Raw genomic sequence first — 15,918 nt, forward strand, 5'->3', positions numbered from 1 at the left:
ACAACTCCTGTGAGACAAGTTTTAGATTCCGATGCTTCACTTCAGGTCTACTGTATCACTTGCACCTTCTTATTGACGATGAAGCACAGAAATTGCATCCGAATTTAATACAAACGCCCAATGCTGACTTTAGTACAAGAGGGCAGACACTCTAACTTTCTATGATTTGAACCTCTCCTGTGAGTCCAGTTTTAGATTCCGATGCTTCACTTCAGGTTCACTGTATACCTTGGACCTTCTTAATGACGATGAAACACAGAAATTGCATCGGAATTAAATTCAAAAGGCACAATGCCGACTTAAGTACAAGAGGACTGACACTCCAAATTTCTATGATTTGTACCTCTCCCGTGAGCCCAGTTTTAGATTGGAATGCTTCACTTCAGTTTACTGTATACCTTAGACCTTCTTAATGACAATGAAACACAGAAATTGCATCCGAATTAAATTCAAAAGGCACAATGCAGACTTAAGTACAAGAGGACTGACACTCTCACTTCCTATGATTTGAACCTCTCCTGTGGGGTGGACCTTCTTATTGACAATGAAACACAGAAATTGCATCCGAATTTAATACAAAAGGCACAATGCTGACTTTAGTACAAGAGGGCAGACACTCTAACTTTCTATGATTTGAACCTCTCCTGTGAGTCCAGTTTTAGATTCCGATGCTTCACTTCAGGTTCACTGTATACCTTGGACCGTCTTATTGGCGATGAAACACAGAAATTGCATCCGAATGGAATACAAAGGGCACTATGCCGACTTAAGTACAAGAGGACTGACACTCTCACTTTTTATGATTTGAACCTCTCCTGTGAGTCCAGTTTTAGATTCCGATGCTTGACTTCAGGTTTCGTGTATACTTTGGACCTCCTTATTGACGATGAAACTCAGAAATTGCAACCGAATTTAATACAAAATGCACAATGCCGACTTAAGTACAAGAGGACTGACACTCTCACTTTCTATGATTTGAACCTCTCCTGTGAGTCTAGTTTTAGATACCGATGCTTCACTTCAGGTTCACTGAATACCTTGGACCTTCGTATTGACGATGAAACACAGAAATTGCATCGGAATTAAATTCAAAAGACACAATGCTTACTTAAGTACAAGAGAACTGACACTCTAACTTTCTATGATTTGATTCTCTCATGTGAGTCTAGTTTTAGATTCAGATGCCTCACTTCAGGTTTACTGTACACCTTGACCGTCTTATTGGCGATGAAGCACAGAAATTGCTTCGGAATTAAATTCAAAAGGCACAATGCCGACTTAAGTAGCAGAGAACTGACACTCTAACTTTCTATGATTTGAACCTCCACTGTGAGTCCAGTTTTAGATTCCGATGCTTCACTTCAGCTTTACTGTTTCCCTTGGACGTTCTTATTGACGATGAAACACAGAAATTTCATCCGAATTAAATTCAAAAAGCATAATGCCGACTTAAGTCTAATAGGACTGACACTCTAACTTTCAATGATTTGAACCTCTCCTGTGTGCCCAGTTTTAGATTCCGATGCTTCACTTCAGGTCTACTGTATCACTTGCACCTTCTTATTGACGATGAAGCACAGAAATTGCATCCGAATTTAATACGAAAGGCACAATGCTGAGTTAAGTACAAGAGGGCAGACACTCTAACTTTCTATGATTTGAACCTCTCCTGTAAGTCCAGTTTTTGATTCCGATGCTTCACTTCAGGTTCACTGTATACCTTGGACCTTCTTATTGACGAAGAAGCACAGATATTGCTTCGGAATTAAATTCAAAAGGCACAATGCCGACATAAGTACAAGAGGACTGACACTCTCACTTTCTATGATTTGAACCTCTCCTGTGAGTCCAGTTTTAGATTCCGATGCTTCACTTCAGGTCTACTGCATCCCTTGGACCGTCTTATTGACGATGAAACACAGAAATTGCATCCGAATGAAATACAAAAGGCACAATGCCGACTTAAGTACAAGAGGACTGACACTCTCACTTTCTATGATTTGAACCTCTCCTGTCTGTCCAGTTTTAGATTCCGTTGCTTGACTTCAGGTTTCGTGTATACTTTGGACCTCCTTATTGACGATGAAACTCAGAAATTGCAACCGAATTTAATACAAAAGGCACAATGCCGACTTAAGTACAAGAGGACTGACACTCTCACTTTCTATGATTTGAACCTCTCCTGTGAGTCCAGTTTTAGATTCCGATGCTTCACTTCAGGTTTCCTGTATACCTTGGACGTTCTTATTGACGACGAAACACAGAAATTGCATCCGAATATAATACAAAAGGCACAATGCCGACATAAGGAAAAGAGGACTGACACTCTCACTTTCTATGAATTAAACCTCTCCTGTGAGTATAGTTTTAGATTCCGATGCTTCACTTCAGGTTTCATGCATACCTTGCACCTTCTTATTGACGATGAAACACAGAAATTGTATCCGAATTAAATTCAAAAGGCACAATGCCGACATAAGTACAAGAGGACTGACTCTCTAACTTTCTATGATTTGAACCTCTCCTCTGAGTCCAGTTTTAGATTCCGATTATTCACTTCAGGTTTACTGTATACCTTGGACTTTCTTATTGTCGATGAAACACAGAAATTGCATTCGAATATAATACAAAAGGCACAATAGAAGACTTAAGTACAAGAGGACTGACACTCTCACTTTCTATGATTTGAAGCTCTAATGTGAGTCCAGTTTTAGATTCCGATGCTTGACTTCAGGTTTCGTGTATACGTTTTACGTTCTTATTGACGATGAAACACAGAAATTGCATCCGAGTTTAATACAAAAGGCACATGCTGACTTAAGTACAAGAGCACTGACACTCTCACTTTCTATGATTTGAACAACTCCTGTGAGACAAGTTTTAGATTCCGATGCTTCACTTCAGGTCTACTGTATCACTTGCACCTTCTTATTGACGATGAAGCACAGAAATTGCATCCGAATTTAATACAAAAGGCACAATGCTGACTTAAGTACAAGAGGGCAGACACTCTAACTTTCTATGATTTGAACCTCTCCTGTGAGTCCAGTTTTAGATTCCGATGCTTCACTTCAGGTTCACTGTATACCTTGGACCTTCTTAATGACGATGAAACACAGAAATTGCATCGGAATTAAATTCAAAAGGCACAATGCCGACTTAAGTACAAGAGGACTGACACTCCAAATTTCTATGATTTGTACCTCTCCCGTGAGCCCAGTTTTAGATTGGAATGCTTCACTTCAGTTTACCGTATACCTTAGACCTTCTTAATGACAATGAAACACAGAAATTGCATCGGAATTAAATTCAAAAGGCACAATAACGACTTAAGTACAAGAGGACTGACACTCTCACATTCTATGATTTGAACCTCTCCTGTGAGTCCAGTTTTAGATTCCGATGCTTCACTTCAGGTCTACTGTACCCCTTGGACCGTCTTATTGACGATGAAACACAGAAATTGCATCCGAATGTAATACAAAGGGCACAATGCCGACTTAAGTACAAGAGGACTGACACTCTCACTTTTTATGATTTGAACCTCTCCTGTGAGTCCAGTTTTAGATTCCGATGCTTGACTTCAGGTTTCGTGTATACTTTGGACCTCCTTATTGACGATGAAACTCAGATATTGCAACCGAATTTAATACAAAATGCACAATGCCGACTTAAGTACAAGAGGACTGACACTCTCACTTTCTATGATTTGAACCTCACCTGTGAGTCCAGTTTTAGATTCCGATGCTTCACTTCAGGTTTACTGTATCCCTTTGAACTTCTTATTGACGATGAAACACAGAAATTGCATCCGAATTTAATACAAAAGGCACAATGACGACATAAGTTGAAAGGGACTGACACTCTAACTTTCTGTGATTTGAACCTCTCCTGTGAGTCCGATTCCAATGCTTCACTTCAGGTTCACTGTATACCTTGGACCTTCTTATTGACGATGAAACACAGAAATTGCATCGGAATTAAATTCAAAAGGCACAATGCTTACTTATGTACAAGAGAAATGACACTCTAACTTTCTATGATTTGATTCTCTCATGTGAGTCTAGTTTTAGATTCAGATGCCTCACTTCAGGTTTACTGTACACCTTGACCGTCTTATTGGCGATGAAGCACAGAAATTGCTTCGGAATTAAATTCAAAAGGCACAATGCCGACTTAAGTAGCAGAGAACTGACACTCTAACTTTCTATGATTTGAACCTCCACTGTGAGTCCAGTTTTAGATTCCGATGCTTCACTTCAGCTTTACTGTTTCCCTTGGACGTTCTTATTGACGATGAAACACAGAAATTTCATCCGAATTAAATTCAAAAAGCATAATGCCGACTTAAGTCTAATAGGACTGACACTCTAACTTTCAGTGATTTGAACCTCTCCTGTGTGCCCAGTTTTAGATTCCGATGCTTCACTTCAGGTTCACTGTATCCCTTGGACCTTCTTATTGATGATGAAACACAGAACTCGCATCCGAATTTAACACAAAATGCACAATGCCGACTTAAGTACAAGAGGACTGACACTCTCACTTTCTATGAATTCAACCTCTCCTGTGAGTCCTGTTTTAGATTCCGATGCTTCACTTCAGGTTTCCTGTATACCTTGGACCTTCTTATTGACGATGAAACACGGAAATTGCATCCGAATTAAATTCAAAAGGCACAATGCCGACTTAAGTACAAGAGGACCGAGTCTCTAACTTTCTATGATTTGAACCTCTCCTGTTAGTCCAGTTTTAGATTCCGATGATTCATATCAGGTTTACAGTATCCCTTGGACATTCTTATTGATGATGAAACACAGAAATTGCATCCGAATTTAATACAAAAGGCACAATGCCGACTTAAGTACAAGGGGACTGACACTCTCACTTTCTATGATTTGAACCTCTCCTGTGAGCCCAGTTTTAGATTCCGATGCTGCACTTCAGGTTCACAGTATCCCTTGGACCTTCTTATTGATGATGAAACACAGAACATGCATCCGAATTTAATACAAAAGGCATAATGCCGACTTAAGTACAAGAGGACAGTCTCTCTAAATTTCTATGATTTGAACCTCTCCTGTTAGTCCAGTTTTAGATTCCAATGATTCATTTCAGGTTTACAGTATCCCTTGGACATTCTTATTGATGAAGAAACACTGAATTTGCATCCGAATTTAATACAAAAAGCACAATGCCTACTTAAGTACAAGAGGACTGACACTCTCACTCTCTATGATTTGAACAACTCCTGTGAGTCAGGTTTTAGATTCCGATTCTTCACTTCAGGTCTTCTATATCACTTGCACCTTCTTATTGACGATGAAGCACAGAAAATGCATCCGAATTTAATACAAAAGGCACAGTGCTGACTTAAGTACAAGAGGACAGACACTCTAACTTTCTATGATTTGAACCTCTCCTGTGAGTTCAATTTTAGATTCCGATGCTTCACTTTGGGTTCACTGTATACCTTGGACCTTCTTATTGACGATGAAACACAGAAATTGCATCGGAATTAAATTCAAAAGGCACAATGCCGACTTAAGTACAAGAGAACTGACACTCTAACTTTCTATGATTTGAACCTCCACTGTGAGTCCAGTTTTAGATTCCGATGTTTCACTTCGACTTTACTGTTTCCCTTGGACCTTCTTATTGACGATGAAACACAGAAATTTCATCCGAATTAAATTCAAAAAGCACAATGCCGACTTAAGTACAAGAGGACTCACACTCTAACTTTCAATGATTTGAACCTATCCTGTGAGCCCAGTTTTAGATTCCGATGATTCACTTCAGGTTCACTGTATCCCTTGGACCTTCTTATTGGTGATGAAACACAGAACTTGCATCCGAATTTAATACAAAAGGCACAATGCCGACTTAAGTACAAGAGGACTGACACTCTCACTTTCTATGAATTCAACCTCTCCTGTGGTTCCAGTTTTAGATTCCGATGCTTCACTTCAGGTTTCCTGTATACCTTGGAGCTTCTTATTGACGATGAAACATGGAAATTGCATCCGAATTAAATTCAAAAGGCACAATGCCGACTTAAGTACAAGAGGACTGACTCTCTAACTTTCTATGATTTGAACCTCTCCTGTTTGTCCAGTTTTAGATTCCGATGATTCATATCAGGTTTACAGTATCCCTTGGACATTCTTATTGATGATGAAACACAGAAATTGCATCCGAATTTAATACAAAGGACACAATGCCGACTTAAGTACAAGAGGAGAGACACTCTCACTTTCTAAGATTTGAACATCTCCTGTGAGTCCAGTTTTAGATTCCGATGCTTCACTGCAGGTTTACTGTATCCCTTGGACCTTCTTATTGACGATGAAACTCAGAAATTTCATCCGAGTTAAATTCAAAAGGCACAATGCCGACTTAAGTACAAGAGGACTGACACTCTAACTTTGTATGAATTGAATCTCTCCTGTGAGCCCAGTTTTAGATTCCGATGCTTCACTTCAGGTTCACTGTATCCCTTGGACCTTCTTATTGATGATGAAACACAGAACATGCATCCGAATTTAATACAAAAGGCACAATGCCGACTTAAGTACAAGAGGACTGACACTCTCACTTTCTATGAATTCAACGTCTCCTGTGAGTCAAGTTTTAGATTCCGATGCTTCACTTCAGGTTTCCTGTATACCTTGGACCTTCATATTGACGATGAAACACAGAAATTGCATCCGAAATAAATTCAAAAGGCACAATGCCGACTTAAGTACAAGAGGACTGACTCTCTAACTTTCTATGATTTGAACCTCTCCTGATAGTCCAGTTTTAGATTCCAATGATTCATTTCAGGTTTACAGTATCCCTTGGACATTCTTATTGATGATGAAACACAGAAATTGCATCCGAATTTAATACAAAATGCACAAAGCCGACTTAAGTACAAGAGGACTGACACTCTCACTTTCTATGATTTGAACATCTCCTTGAGTCAAGTTTTAGATTCCGATTCTTCACTTCTGGTCTTCTATATCACTTGCACCTTCTTATTGACGATGAAGCACAGAAATTGCATCCAAATTTAATACAAAAGGCACAGTGCTGACTTAAGTACAAGAGGACAGACACTCTAACTTTCTATGATTTGAACATCTCCTGTGAGTTCAGTTTTAGATTCCGGTGCTTCACTTCAGGTTCACTGTATACCTTAGACCTTCTTACTGACGATGAAACACAGAAATTGCATCGGAATTAAATTCAAAAGGCACAATGCCGACTTAAGTACTAGAGGACTGACTCTCTAACTTCCTTTTATTTGTACCTCTCCTGTGAGCCCAGTTTTAGATTCGGATGCTTCACTTCAGGTTTACTGTATTCCTTGGACTCTCTTATTGACGATGAAACACAAAAATTGCATCCGAATTTAATACAAAATGCACAATGGCGACCTAAGTACAAAGGGACTGACACGCTAACTTTCTGTGATTTGAGCCTCCCTCGTGAGTCCAGTATTGGATTCCGATGCTTCACTTCAGGTTCAGTGTATACCTTGGACCTTCTTACTGACGATGAAACACAGAACTTGCATCCGATTTTAACACAAAATGCACAATGCCGACTTAAGTACAAGAGGACTGTCACTCTCACTTTCTATGAATTCAACCTCTCCTGTGAGTCCTGTTTTAGATTCCGATGCTTCACTTCAGGTTTTCTGTATACCTTGGACCTTCTTATTGACGATGAAACACGGAAATTGCATCCGAATTGAATTCAAAAGGCACAATGCCGACTTAAGTACAAGAGGACTGACACTGTCACTTTCTATGATTTGAACATCTCCTGTGAGTCCAGTTTTAGATTCTGATGCTTCACTTCAGGTTTACTGTATCCCTTGGACATTCTTATTGATGATGAAACACAGAAATTGCATCCGAATTTAATACAAAAGGCACAATGCCGACTTAAGTACAAGAGGACTGACACTGTCACTTTCTTTGATTTGAACATCTCCTGTGAGTCCAGTTTTAGATTCTGATGCTTCACTTCAGGTTTACTGTATCCCTTGGACCTACTTATTGACGATGAAACACAGAAATTTCATCCGAGTTAAATTCAAAAGGCACAATGCCGACTTAAGTAGAAGAGGACTGACACTCTAACTCTCTATGATTTGAACCTCTCCTGTGAGTTCAATTTTAGATTCCGATGCTTCACTTCGGGTTCACTGTATACCTTGGACCATCTTATTGACGATGAAACACAGAAATTGCATCGGAATTAAATTCAAAAGGCACAATGCCGACTTAAGTACTAGAGGACTGACTCTCTAACTTTCTATGATTTGTACCTCTCCTGTGAGCCCAGTTTTAGATTCGGATGCTTCACTTCAGGTTTACAGTATTCCTTGGACTTTCATATTGACGATGAAACACAGAAATTTCATCCGAATTAAATTCAAAAAGCACAATGCCGACTTAAGTACAAGAGGACTGACACTCTAACTTTCAATGATTTGAACCTATCCTGTGAGCCCAGTTTTAGATTCCGATGATTCACTTCAGGTTCACTGTATCCCTTGGACCTTCTTATTGATGATGAAACACAGAACTTGCATCCGAATTTAAAACAAAAGGCACAATGCCGACTTAAGTACAAGAGGACTGACACTCTCACTTTCTATGAATTCAACCTCTCCTGTGGTTATAGTTTTAGATTCCGATGCTTCACTTTAGGTTTCCTGTATACCTTGGAGCTTCTTATTGACGATGAAACACGGAAATTGCATCCGAATTAAATTCAAAAGGCACAATGCCGACTTAAGTACAAGAGGACTGACTCTCTAACTTTCTATGATTTGAACCTCTCCTGTTTGTCCAGTTTTAGATTCCGATGATTCATATCAGGTTTACAGTATCCCTTGGACATTCTTATTGATGATGAAACACAGAAATTGCATCCGAATTTAATACAAAGGACACAATGCCGACTTAAGTACAAGAGGAGTGACACTCTCACTTTCTAAGATTTGAACATCTCCTGTGAGTCCAGTTTTAGATTCCGATGCTTCACTGCAGGTTTACTGTATCCCTTGGACCTTCTTATTGACGATGAAACTCAGAAATTTCATCCGAGTTAAATTCAAAAGGCACAATGCCGACTTAAGTACAAGAGGACTGACACTCTAACTTTGTATGATTTGAACCTCTCCTGTGAGCCCAGTTTTAGATTCCGATGCTTCACTTCAGGTTCACTGTATCCCTTGGACCTTCTTATTGATGATGAAACACAGAACATGCATCCGAATTTAATACAAAAGGCACAATGCCGACTTAAGTACAAGAGGACTGACACTCTCACTTTCTATGAATTCAACCTCTCCTGTGAGTTTAGTTTTAGATTCCGATGCTTCACTTCAGGTTTCCTGTATACCTTGGACCTTCATATTGACGATGAAACACAGAAATTGCATCCGAAATAAATTCAAAAGGCACAATGCCGACTTAAGTACAAGAGGACTGACTCTCTAACTTTCTATGATTTGAACCTCTCCTGATAGTCCAGTTTTAGATTCCAATGATTCATTCCAGGTTTACAGTATCCCTTGGACATTCTTATTGATGATGAAACACAGAAATTGCATCCGAATTTAATACAAAATGCACAAAGCCGACTTAAGTACAAGAGGACTGACACTCTCACTTTCTATGATTTGAACATCTCCTGTGAGTCAAGTTTTAGATTCCGATTCTTCACTTCAGGTCTTCTATATCACTTGCACCTCCTTATTGACGAAGAAGCACAGAAATTGCATCCAAATTTAATACAAAAGGCACAGTGCTGACTTAAGTACAAGAGGACAGACACTCAAACTTTCTATGATTTGAACCTCTCCTGTGAGTTCAGTTTTAGATTCCGGTGCTTCACTTCAGGTTCACTGTATACCTTAGACCTTCTTACTGACGATGAAACACAGAAATTGCATCGGAATTAAATTCAAAAGGCACAATGCCGACTTCAGTACTAGAGGACTGACTCTCTAACTTCCTTTTATTTGTACCTCTCCTGTGAGCCCAGTTTTAGATTCGGATGCTTCACTTCAGGTTTACTGTATTCCTTGGACTCTCTTATTGACGATGAAACACAAAAATTGCATCCGAATTTAATACAAAATGCACAATGGCGACCTAAGTACAAAGGGACTGACACGCTAACTTTCTGTGATTTGAGCCTCCCTCGTGAGTCCAGTATTGGATTCCGATGCTTCACTTCAGGTTCAGTGTATACCTTGGACCTTCTTACTGACGATGAAACGCAGAACTTGCATCCGATTTTAACACAAAATGCACAATGCCGACTTAAGTACAAGAGGACTGACACTCTCACTTTCTATGAATTCAACCTCTCCTGTGAGTCCTGTTTTAGATTCCGATGCTTCACTTCAGGTTTTCTGTATACCTTGGACCTTCTTATTGACGATGAAACACGGAAATTGCATCCGAATTAAATTCAAAAGGCACAATGCCGACTTAAGTACAAGAGGACCGACTCTCTAACTTTCTATGATTTGAACCTCTCCTGTTAGTCCAGTTTTAGATTCCGATGATTCATATCAGGTTTACAGTATCCCTTGGACATTCTTATTGATGATGAAACACAGAAATTGCATCCGAATTTAATACAAAAAGCACAATGCCGACTTAAGTACAAGAGGACTGACACTGTCACTTTCTATGATTTGAACATCTCCTGTGAGTCCAGTTTTAGATTCCGATGCTTCACTTCAGGTTTACTGTATCCCTTGGACCTACTTATTGACGATGAAACACAGAAATTTCATCCGAGTTAAATTCAAAAGGCACAATGCCGACTTAAGTAGAAGAGGACTGACACTCTAACTCTCTATGATTTGAACCTCTCCTGTGAGTTCAATTTTAGATTCCGATGCTTCACTTCGGGTTCACTGTATACCTTGGACCATCTTATTGACGGTGAAACACAGAAATTGCATCGGAATTAAATTCAAAAGGCACAATGCCGACTTAAGTACTAGAGGACTGACTCTCTAACTTTCTATGATTTGTACCTCTCCTGTGAGCCCAGTTTTAGATTCGGATGCTTCACTTCAGGTTTACAGTATTCCTTGGATTCTCTTATTGACGATGAAACACAGAAATTGCATCCGAATTTAATACAAAAGGCACAATGACGACTTAAGTACAAAGGGACTGACACGCTAACTTTCTGTGATTTGAGCCTCTCCCGTGAGTCCAGTATTAGATTCCGATGCTTCACTTCAGGTTCAGTGTATACCTTGGACCTTCTTATTGACGATGAAACACAGAAATTTCATCCGAATTAAATTCAAAAGGCACAATGCCGACTTAAGTACAAGAGGACTGACACTCTAACTTTGTATGATTTGAACCTATCCTGTGAGCCCAGTTTTAGATTCCGATGATTCACTTCAGGTTCACTGTATCCCTTGGATCTTCTTATTGATGATGAAACACAGAACTTGCATCCGAATCTAATACAAATGGCACAATGCCGACTTAAGTACAAGAGGACTGACACTCTAACTTTCTATGATTTGAACCTCTCCTGTTAGTCCAGTTTAGATTCCGATGATTCATATCAGGGTTACAGTATCCCTTGGACATTCTTATTGATGATGAAACACAGAAATTGCATCCGAATTTAATACAAAGGACACAATGCCGACATAAGTACAAGAGGAGAGACACTCTCACTTTCTATGATTTGAACCTCTCCTGTGAGTTCAATTTTAGATTCCGATGCTTCACTTCGGGTTTACTGTATACCTTGGACCATCTTATTGACGATGAAACACAGAAATTGCATCGGAATTAAATTCAAAAGGCACAGTGCTGACTTAAGTACAAGAGGACAGACACTCTCACTTTCTATGATTTGAACGTCTCCTGTGAGTCCAGTTTTAGATTCCGATGCTTCACTGCAGGTTTCATGTATCCCTTGGACCTTCTTATTGACGATGAAACTCAGAAATTTCATCCGAGTTAAATTCAAAAGACACAATGCCGACTTAAGTACAAGACGACTGACACTCTCACTTTCTATGAATTCAACCTCTCCTGTGAGTCCAGTTTTAGATTCCGATGCTTCACTTCAGGTTTCCTGTATACCTTGGACCTTCTTTTTGACGATGAAACACAGAAATTGCATCCGAATTAAATTCAAAAGGCACAATGCCGACTTAAGTACAAGAAGACTGACTCTCTAACTTTCTATGATTTGAACCTCTCCTGATAGTCCAGTTTTAGATTCCAATGATTCATTTCAGGTTTACAGTATCCCTTGGACATTCTTATTGATGATGAAACACAGAAATTGCATCCGAATTTGATACAAAATGCACAATGCCGACTTAAGTACAAGAGGACTGACACTCTCACTTTCTATGATTTGAACATCTCCTGTGAGTCAAGTTTTAGATTCCGATTCTTCACTTCAGGTCTTCTATATCACTTGCACCTTCTTATTGACGATGAAGCACAGAAATTGCATCCAAATTGAATACAAAAATCACAGTGCTGACTTAAGTACAAGAGGACAGACACTCTAACTTTCTGTGATTTGAACCTCTCCTGTGAGTTCAGTTTTAGATTAAGATGCTTCACTTCGGGTTCACTGTATTCCTTAGACCTTCTTACTGACGATGAAACACAGAAATTGCATCGGAATTAAATTCAAAAGGCACAATGCCGACTTAAGTACTAGAGGACTGACTCTCTAACTTCCTATTATTTGTACCTCTCCTGTGAGCCCAGTTTTAGATTCGGATGCTTCACTTCAGGTTTACTGTATTCCTTGGACTCTCTTATTGAAGATCAAACACAAAAATTGCATCCGAATTTAATACAAAATGCACAATGACGACTTAAGTACAAAGGGACTGACACGCAAACTTTCTGTGATTTGAGCCTCCCCCGTGAGTCTAGTATTGGATTCCGATGCTTCACTTCAGGTTCAGTGTATACCTTGGACCTTCTTATTGACGATGAAACACAGAAATTGCATCGGAATTAAATTCAAAAGGCACAATGCCGACTTAAGTACGAGAGAACTGACGCTCTAACTTTCTATGATTTGAACCTCCACTGTGAGTCCAGTTTTAGATTCCGATGCTTCACTTCAGGTTTACTGTATCCCTTGGACCTTCTTATTGACGATGAAACACAGAAATTTCATCCGAGTTAAATTCAAAAGGCACAATGCCGACTTAAGTAATAGAGGACTGACACTCTAACTTTCTATGATTTGAACCTCTCCTGTGAGCCCAGTTTTAGACTCCGATGCTTCACTTCAGGTTCACTGTATCCCTTGGACCTTCTTATTGATGATGAAACACAGAACATGCATCCGAATTTAATACAAAAGGCACAATGCCGACTTACGATCAAGAGGACTGACACTCTCACTTTCTATGAATTCAACCTCTCCTGTGAGTCCAGTTTTAGATTCCGATGCTTCACTTCAGGTGTCCTGTATACCTTGGACGTTCTTATTGACGATGAAACACAGAAATTGCATCCGAATTAAATTCAAAAGGCACAATGCCGACTTAAGTACAAGAGGACTGACTCTCTAACTTTCTATGATTTGAACCTCTCCTGATAGTCCAGTTTTAGATTCCAATGATTCATTTCAGGTTTACAGTATCCCTTGGACATTCTTATTGATGATGAAACACAGAAATTGCATCCGAATTAAATACAAAAGGCACAAAGCCGACTTAAGTACAAGAGGACTGACACTCTCATTTTCTATGATTTGAACATCTCCTGTGAGTCAAGTTTTAGATTCCGATTCTTCACTTCAGGTCTTCTATATCACTTGCACCTTCTTATTGACGATGAAGCACAGAAATTGCATCCGAATTTAATACAAAAGGCACAGTGCTGACTTAAGTACAAGAGGACAGACACTCTAACTTTCTATGATTTGAATCTCTCCTTTGAGTTCAGTTTTAGATTCCGATGCTTCACTTCAGGTTCACTGTATACCTTAGACCGTCTTATTGACGATGAAACACAGAAATTGCATCGGAATTAAATTCAAAAGGCACAATGCCGACTTAAGTACTAGAGGACTGACTCTCTAACTTCCTATTATTTGTACCTCTCCTGTGAGCCCAGTTTTAGATTCGGATGCTTCACTTCAGGTTTACTGTATTCCTTGGACTCTCTTATTGACGATCAAACACAAAAATTGCATCCGAATTTAATACAAAATGCACAATGACGACTTAAGTACAAAGGGACTGACACGCTAACTTTCTGTGATTTGAGCCTCCCCCGTGAGTCTAGTATTGGATTCCGATGCTTCACTTCAGGTTCAGTGTATACCTTGGACCTTCTTATTGACGATGAAACACAGAAATTGCATCGGAATTAAATTCAAAAGGCACAATGCCGACTTAAGTACGAGAGAACTGACGCTCTAACTTTCTATGATTTGAACCTCCACTGTGAGTCCAGTTTTAGATTCCGATGCTTCACTTCAGGTTTGCTGTATCCCTTGGACCTTCTTATTGACGATGAAACACAGAAATTTCATCCGAGTTAAATTCAAAAGGCACAATGCCGACTTAAGTAATAGAGGACTGACACTCTAACTTTCTATGATTTGAACCTCTCCTGTGAGCCCAGTTTTAGATTCCGATGCTTCACTTCAGGTTCACTGTATCCCTTGGACCTTCTTATTGATGATGAAACACAGAACATGCATCCGAATTTAATACAAAAGGCACAATGCCGACTTACGTACAAGAGGACTGACACTCTCACTTTCTATGAATTCAACCTCTCCTGTGAGTCCAGTTTTAGATTCCGATGCTTCACTTCAGGTGTCCTGTATACCTTGGACGTTCTTATTGACGATGAAACACAGAAATTGCATCCGAATTAAATTCAAAAGGCACAATGCCGACTTAATTACAAGAGGACTGACTCTCTAACTTTCTATGATTTGAACCTCTCCTGATAGTCCAGTTTTAGATTCCAATGATTCATTTCAGGTTTACAGTATCCCTTGGACATTCTTATTGATGATGAAACACAGAAATTGCATCCGAATTAAATACAAAAGGCACAAAGCCGACTTAAGTACAAGAGGACTGACACTCTCATTTTCTATGATTTGAACATGTCCTGTGAGTCAAGTTTTAGATTCCGATTCTTCACTTCAGGTCTTCTATATCACTTGCACCTTCTTATTGACGATGAAGCACAGAAATTGCATCCGAATTTCATACAAAAGGCACAGTGCTGACTTAAGTACAAGAGGACAGACACTCAAACTTTCTATGATTTGAATCTCTCCTGTGAGTTCAGTTTTAGATTCCGATGCTTCACTTCAGGTTCACTGTATACCTTAGACCTTCTTACTGACGATGAAACACAGAAATTGCATCGGAATTAAATTCAAAAGGCACAATGCCGACTTAAGTACTAGAGGACTGACTCTCTAAATTTCTATGATTTGTACCTCTCCTGCGAGCCCAGTTTTAGAATCGGATGCTTCACTTCAGGTTTATTGTATTCCTTGGACTCTCTTATTGACGATGAAACACAAAAATTGCCTCCGAATGTAATCCAAAATGCACAATGACGACTTAAGTACAAAGGGACTGACACGCTAACTTTCTGTGATTTGAGCCTCTCCCGTGAGTCCAGTATTAGATTCCGATGCTTCACTTCAGGTTCAGTGTATACCTTGGACCTTCTAATTGACGATGAAACACAGAAATTGCATCTGAATTTAATACAAAAGGCACAATGCCGACTTAAGTACAAGAGGACTGACACTCTCACTTTCTATGATTTGTACCTCTCCTGTGAACCCAGTTTTAGATTCGGATGCTTCACTTCAGGTTTACTGTATACCTTGGTCCTTCTTATT

This window comes from Schistocerca serialis, chromosome 2, assembly GCF_023864345.2.
Source record: "Schistocerca serialis cubense isolate TAMUIC-IGC-003099 chromosome 2, iqSchSeri2.2, whole genome shotgun sequence".
NCBI lineage: Eukaryota > Metazoa > Arthropoda > Insecta > Orthoptera > Acrididae > Schistocerca > Schistocerca serialis.